Below are 8,270 nucleotides of genomic sequence, written 5' to 3' on the forward strand. Positions count from 1 at the left end.
ATTATTTAATTTTCATTTTTTTACCTGAGAAAACCCAACGGTGACGGTTTTATCGAAGAAAGCTGTTCCTCACTCGCAGGTACTCTGTAATGAGTTATTGGTTTCGAAACGCGTGACCCCTCGACCCCAAGATCAATGACGATGGAAACAGCAAAAAGGCAAGCTGAGCCTCCTCATCCCAGCAGGTTCCCTCTGGTGTTGTGTTTTTGAAGGCTCGCTGTGTGCTCTTCCCTGCGGCAGCACCAGCGCACCGGGAACATACAGTACGGACACAGGCTGTGCGTGGGTCGTGGCTTCCCCCAACATAAACAAAGAACACGAACACCGGCCGAGCCGTTTAACCTTGAGCTGCCGCGAACGTCAAGCACATATCGCCCCCCCACCCCCCTCCCTCGCCTGCGCCTCGTGATATAAATCAAAACGTCCGCCGCCGTTTTAGCATGAATCAGCAGTTTAGAATACTGATTGAATTTTATCTTGATTTCATAAAACATTCAGACAAACCAATTAAAGAGGTGGCCGACTGCAGCCACCAGCACTTAATCCATCATGCTGTCACGAGTGTAAAATCAGATTGACACTAATGTAGTCGATATGTTGATGTATTTGCGATCGGGTAGGCCTACAAGAAAGAGGAACTTGATTAGGGTGTGGAGGATGAATCCATGATTCTAGCATGATGCTGACTGAGGCTCTCTGGCAAACAGTGCAATGGGTAAAGGAGAAAGATTGCCTGAGAAGGTTCCGGAACCATAATAAAGAGTGTGTCTGTGTCCGAGCCCTTTCATTAAAGCTGGCTGAGTTAGACGGCTTTTTCGCTCTTTCTTCAAGGATTATCCTAATATGCCAAGTCATTTGTCTACATTCACAAAATAGCTAGGGCTACACTAAAGCATCATAATGCAGACCTGCATTATATTGTATATCTATTAAACTAGGACCTTTGACAGCTTTAGAGCTTCGAGGCATTCACAACGTTGCCTCTCCACCCCCTCACCCCACAGCCCCCCCGTTTCCATCTCCAGATACAACCCCTTCTGAATGTGGTCCCCGAACGGAGGTGAAATACAGAACAGACATTACCCACCATCGACGGCGTCCCCAGGAGTTAACGGTGTACTCCCGGCGAGGACTCCCACTTCACTTTGTTTTAAGACGGAACACTTAATTACTTGCCGTCCCGTCCGGGCTGTAAAAGGCCTTTATTGCCATTCTGTAATCAGAATAAATCCTCCAGCCTATTCAGTGCCCTGACGCCCCTCCATTGATTTACAAATGACCCATATATTATTAATCAGATGTTTTGCCTCCCCTACCCCCCCCTACCCCCCCTGCCCCCCCAACCAAAGTTCTCCCACAGACGCACTATCTGCAAGGGCAGTTTGGCCAACAGTTATCAGAGACCGCAGCTTTTGAAGAATCCTACCTCGGCTTTGTCTCTGGTAAGATACGGTTGCAGTGGCCTGATAGGCTAAGAGGCACAGCCTCCTGGAGGTTGCATGGGCTGTGGCTGCCTCGTCAGATTGTTAATACAGAGGATAGAGACTATCACTAGCCTTGACTTTGCATTCTCAACTTTTTCTCTCTCTTGTTTTTAAGTGGTTCATCTCTGTCTGTCAGCGAGAGGGCAGATGGGAAGGGGAGGGAAAGGGAAAAGGAGACATACACACAGACAGGCTGAATACAAGTATTTTCACGCGGGACATGAAAGTTTATAGCCGCCTCCGATGCTGCCTGGGGGTCTTTATAAAGATTTATTTCCACAGACAAACAAATTAACAGAAGTGCGTGATGAAGGCTAGTAAATCATGGAGAAACTGTCGCGGCTCAGAGACGAAAAGAGTGCCAAAGAAAGTTGGAGCGTGGGATATATGAATGATTTACTACGAAGGGATACAAAAGTGAACAACCAAAATGCAGGAGGACATGGTCCCTTACGCAATTTGAATTGATCAACAGTCATGACGGAACCCATACATCTATGAAGACATGCAGTCTAATTCCTGTCATTAGTACCTATCTCTCATTTTTAATTCACATAAATAATGGTGGTGCTATTGGAAAAGAACACATTAACATCTCACTGAAACAACCTGAGCTCCTCTAAACTTGTGCTATTTACACAGTACACAAAGACGTTCCAGGAAGGGCACAGAGAGAACTTGATACTGGCCAGTCCACAAAATGCTGCAGTCCAAAGGGACTTATCATTAAAAGCCAAGCAAACATCTGACTGCAACACAGTCCAGCGGTCACACACTGCATGAGCGGCCATTATCGACGGCTTAATGAAACCAGAGACTTGATTTGTTCGGTTCTTTGAGCCAATACGAGCGAGTGCGGGAATTGAATAAGATGTCTGTATTGACCCTTTGTTTCATGTTTCGGCTCGAAATGAGATCACAGAAATGAAAGACGCTCCGATGATCTCCTCGGTAGACAATGAAAATTAATAAAAGTCTGAAAGATATTTAGAAGGTAAAGTACTTGAGAGAGGGTTGGGAGGGTAACTTTACTTCTAAAGTGGTTCTGTGAAACTATTTGGATTTAGGCCTACATATGTTTGTATGTTCAATACAAATACATTTAGGATAATGGATTAACATAATTTTATTGTGTTTAAATCTCTAACCTTTAAATATGTTAATAATCATTCATCCCACTCGACACATTGGTGTTCTGAATGCAGTGCAGCAGGTATTACTGAATCAACAATGTTGACCTTGTATGGCAACATTAAGCAGCTTGACTCGTGGGACAACAAACAGCAGCAGCTGTAATAGATTTAGGACGAGGCTCTAATCCAAGCATGCACTTTGTTGTAGTCCTTGAGCTCGCCTATTGTTTTGCCCAATACTGAAACACTCCCACCCATTCACTCATAAATTTTTATCGAGAAAGTCATATGCAAACGCCAAAGGATAGTCCTCGGAGCTTGTCTCAGAAACGGCCGTGACAACACAAGGTAATCGTTCAGAACAACATGCAAGGGAAGGAAAATGAAGATAAAATCGAGAGAAAGTCAAAACACGAAGAAAAAAAAATACAGACTTAATTTATTCCCTTTTTGTTTACAAATGCGCTATCTAAACCGTCGAATTGGAAGTGCTATGAAAGGAGAGTGCTTTGACTTTACACATGCCTTTGAGGATAAAGAACAAAAAGAATCCAAATCTGAAAATTGTGTCGGCATTTATTTGAATGCCTACTGAAACACAGTTCCCCTGCTGTATGCTTTGATTACAGAAAAGCAGCCACAGTTAAAGTGAAATGTGGGGACATGTAATGGAGTGCAATCCGCAGTTCTAATCCTTCCCTGTGCACGTCCATCGTCCTCCCAACTAAGTTGAATTTGATCTCTGAGAGGAGACTCCCAAGACCTCAATTCCAAATCAGCGGTATAAAACAGCAGGTCACAAAAATGGTTCGCGAGTAGGCCACGTTACGTTTTGGGGAAGCCTACACTGAATCTATGCCACTCTTGTTTAGAGATGACCCACAGATCCTTTTAACGCCCTGGTCACGTAATCACATCGTACAATCAAGTCTGAAGCAACTATTTAACTGTAGTTCTGCTGAATAGTTAGCACAAGTTTTATTAACGATCTTTGGACTTTTCGTTGGCTTGTTTGGCTCAAGATGGAGTCACTCCCATTCTTTATTATCCAGCGCAGAGAGAGCTGACAGTTGACCATTAGGTGAGAAAAATGTTTGTGTAAACAGCAGATGCCACGTCTCCTTGTGATAGGCTGATCAGTGAATAGCAAACAAGAAGTCAAGGAATTTCCTGAGGAGAGCAAAGAGCGAGAAACTCCCGACGCATCCGCTAACTGTCAGAAACAAAACAATCCCTCAGCTTCTCGAAAAACAAACAGCTGTCAAAAAGTCTCTCAGGAACACCTAGCATACCTCAGCCGCCCCCCCACCGCACCCTCACCCCCCCTTTCCGGAAACCGAAGCCCAACTCAGGAAGAAAAAAATCTTTATTGTTTCTTTTCTTTTTTGTACGTCTCAATTCATTTTTTTATGTAAGCTGCCATAAAGCAAATCAAGCAAACAGCATAGCCCTCTGAGATGCTCTCCTTTAATGCGTCATCTGGCTGTGTTGTGGTTTCTACACAGAATTACTTCCTATAGCCTGAAGAGCCACTCATGTGATCTCCACTTTGGGAGCTAAGGAGACTCAGCAGCAATAAAATCGCCATATTATTTCCTTGCACTTTCGCACTCTGAATGCAAATTATGTGAATTAAGGGGAGGATGCCATTATTAGATGAATAAAAACTGTGGAACATAAATTACAACTTTTCTCTATGTGGGACTTTCCTCTCATTTCCTTCCTTGTGTGACCTGAGTGGTTTGTGAAATGAGCATTTTTCTCCTCACACACTGTAAAAAGTCTCACACGCTGTAAAAAAAAAACTTTATATATTTTGCATTGCAGTGTATTGTGCTTAGACATCAACCAGGCAATGTGTATTTGAGTCGGTTGACTTCGGTTGACGTTGATGTGTATCTGAGTCGGTTGACTTCGGTTGACCTCGATCAGCCTTTTTACATAATGTGAGCACTGGCTGTTCTTTGGTTGTTTCCATAACCAAACAACTCCAATCTAGCAGGTCTTTGGTTATTTCTATTGAGAATTCTAGAACAAATCGCCTTCGGGTGTGTTTACTTCATCCCTCCCCCTCTACCTCCTTCCTCTGCCCTCCTCCTCTCCTCCTCCTCCCCCCTCCATCTCCCTCCTTCCCCAGCCGCACCCTAACTATCGTTCTTCTTCCTCCTCGTGATTTGCCACGGCACAACTCTGGCATCCAAACAGACAAACACCTACAGACGAAACGTTGCCCTAAATAGCATTAGGATGTTAGTAATTATAGTAGCGTGATAGTTACTGTGAATGCAACCCCTGTTGACGTCACTTATTGACTTTTTGGTTTATACTGTTCATCAAACAGTCCCATGCCTTATACCTTGTTCCATTTGTTGCATTTGTTTCAATTAGCCTAAATATGATGAATTTAATTGTTAGAGCAATGTTGATTTGTAATTTTGAGGCATATTAAAGGGTTACCCAATGTCCAGCCTAAACATCTACATCATCTGTGATACATTAATTAGTCACTTTGACAAAGCTGATTCCAACTTCTTAAATCTGTTTGTCATTCTCTTTATTTAAAAAAACACGAGTGAATATTTTCAATCCTTCTTGTGAGTGATCTCAGAAGGATGCAAGTCATAATTTATTTCAGTGTTGTCATTTATTGTAGCCGTACTCAAAACAAACAAGGAGACACTCAAGAAGAAATCACAACACATTCTATACCTTGCTGATATTGAGAAGTAGAATCCAATATTTGGATAGGATATATAGTGTTTCCATGTGAGAAAAGATAGGTGGTCATAGAATACTTGCTGAACCAAAGCTGTGAGTCTGAATTACCAACATGCCTAGTCCTAGGAATCCATTTTCAACTGTCGAAAAATGGATGAGACGAAAAAGGAGAGAGACGGAGTTGAAGGGGAAACATAAAAATAAAAAAAGTGCTAAAAGTTTTGGCGCATCAATCCTCTCCACCAGCTGTCCAAGGTGACATTTCATTAGAACATTTCGTCAATAGAGAAATAGTCCTGAGAGAGGGTGTAGGGTGGGTGCAGGGTATAGGGGGGAGGGGGTAGACATTGAGAGAGAGAGAGACTGGAGGACAGTCCTTTTTCATTAGACCCATCCTGACCAGCCAGCGAAGATTACCAACAGCCGCGGCTCACCAAACGAGAGCAGGGGGAGCCCCCACATCCCCTCTTTAAACTCTATTAATCATTCATTCCTCGCTTTTTCTTCCCTCTCTCTCTTTCTTCTCCTCCCCTGCGTGGCTTCGCCAGCCCAGGCCACGCGTCGCTCCGTCTGCCCAAGGTCCGAGAAACCCATCTCTCATCGCCTCCCCCCATCTCCCCGTCTCCCTAGCTCCGTGTGACAGATGCATTTGAAGCAAAATCACCGGCATAACGACTGCTGCCATTTCCCATAACGTCCTCATCCATCAATTAGGACGTTTCCAATAAGTGGGAGATGGATATGGCAGAATAAGGCCGGGGCTTCGATGCAAACTTGCAAAGACTCCCAGACAATCGGGGGGGGGGGGGGGGGGGGGGGGCGCCTGCTGCTGTTTGGGCTCCTCCCTCTGCGAGGCCGCTGTGTGGACCTGGCTGTTTAGGAATGGAGCAGGAACGGATGGTTTGGTCACCTGGGAACTTTCTAGAAGGCTGGGGTTACATGATCGAACAGCAGCAGCAAGCGTATGTAATGTGAGAAGAGATACAGTCCAGCGAGGAATTAGATATTCCACAAGGGTCAAAACATTGATTTATCATTGACGGGTTGTCGGTTTGGGTCTCGAAATCCAGTTGAATTTCCATCTTTTAGGCAGAGGGTATAACCTTTTATGGATTATTAGCAGTGGGATACACAATTGAGATGGTCAACAAAAGGGCCACATTTCTATTTTGGAGAACACAATGTATTTTTCCAATCCGCTACTAAGCAAAGAAGTTCAAACCGATACTGTTCATCCTGTATCAGCCTCACTCACACAGCAGACCCTGAAAAACACTCAACCTCACTCACACAGCAGACCCAGAAACACTCAGGGTGAGGGTTTTACCCTTCCCCATATTCCCACATCCTCTTCAGGCTACTGGAGCCGTTAGCACAACTGTTACACGTGGCTGGTCTGTTGCCCGCTCTTGAAAGAGAGAAGCATCAGATGAAGTAAAAGGGTAGGTGAAGCTGAGGTTTTTCTTCTTCTTCATTGTGGTGGTAAAAAACAACCTCAAGGCGCCTGCAGCTCTACGGAGTCAAAGCAGCCGAAACTCCACATCTCCTTTCACGGGGCTCCAAGATGGTTATTTCTCTCTACTTGCCCAATCACGCACAATAGGAGCCCGATCCTGCTGTGGCTGTGCGCTTGTTTGCTGATAGAAAATGCCAAAACAAAGCAACGGAAGCCTGTTGGGCAGTTTTTTTTGTCTTCAATTGATTAAGGGAAGGGGGTGCAAAGTGTCTGGAGATAATTAGTCCTTTTGGGGTAAACAAACATAGCACTTTAACTGCTATTTTGGAGCTGTCACCGCCGTCTATTATGGTAATTTTGCATCAATTGACTGTCGCTAAATTGTAATTAAGCACTGATCATCAGAATGACTGTGCTAGACTGTGGTTTTCAGTGGAAGACCCCTCACCTTTTAGTATTAACAAACATTGGCAATTAGCGAGGAGGCAAAAGCTCTTCAATCTTGTGTTTGTTAATGAATGACAAAGAGAGTGTTTTGGACCTGGGAACACAGAGTGAAAGGTGTATGGTTTGGGTGTGTTAGAGTGGACTGATAGGGGGAGAAGGAGCCACAATGTGCAACAGCCGCATTTGTATTCATTTTCACCTCTGCATTCTTTCTAAATCCCACCACAACCATGGGAATAATCAAAGTATATTTTCCAAGCATACATTCAGAGAGAGGGAAACAAGGGGATCAAGTCATTTCAAAGCAAGGCCCTCATCACAACACGTGATTAAACAGCACTAAAAAAGAAACTGAGATTGAGATAGGAACAAGTGTCGAGTCAATTAGCAGTTAGCTGTGTCAGAAAATTGAGCGCTGTTTGAGGCCATGCATCTTTATTTATTGAAACAGAAACCAAATGAGTGATTTCTCAGTAACGGATGTAATTGACTGAGTCTGAAATGTTTAAAAGACACCATTTTAGTTATTTCGTTAAATTTCTTTTTTTTACCCAGTATGAAAACAGCTTGAGGCAAACCACACTGTTCTGAGGCACACCAGTTTTAGGTTTCATCCATTTTGGCATGGGGTTTGTTTATTGATTACAGACCCCATTGGCGGAGTAATCCTCCCAAATCCTTACACGACTAGTACAGTCCACTGGGAAGAAGATCAGAGGAATAGGCAAGCTTGCCATACAGGCATTTAAGCTATTAATATGGAGGTTGGTTTTCAAGGGATCTGTCCCTGAAAAAGTGACAACTGGAATTCAATATTTTGTTTATTCCTTTGCACCTTTGCTTACATGGCAGTAGATTCCTTTACTCGTGTGTCAAACCATGTGACTCACGTTTTCTGTTAAAAGGCATCTTTACAGAATGTTTCTGTAGATGACCACGCCCCAATGTTTTAATGTGATCCAGATGTTGATCCCATAGACACCCTCTGCCATTGCTACTCCCTCGACATGTCGACATCCCGATGTGACACAC

Source organism: Osmerus mordax, chromosome 23, assembly GCF_038355195.1.
Source record: "Osmerus mordax isolate fOsmMor3 chromosome 23, fOsmMor3.pri, whole genome shotgun sequence".
NCBI lineage: Eukaryota > Metazoa > Chordata > Actinopteri > Osmeriformes > Osmeridae > Osmerus > Osmerus mordax.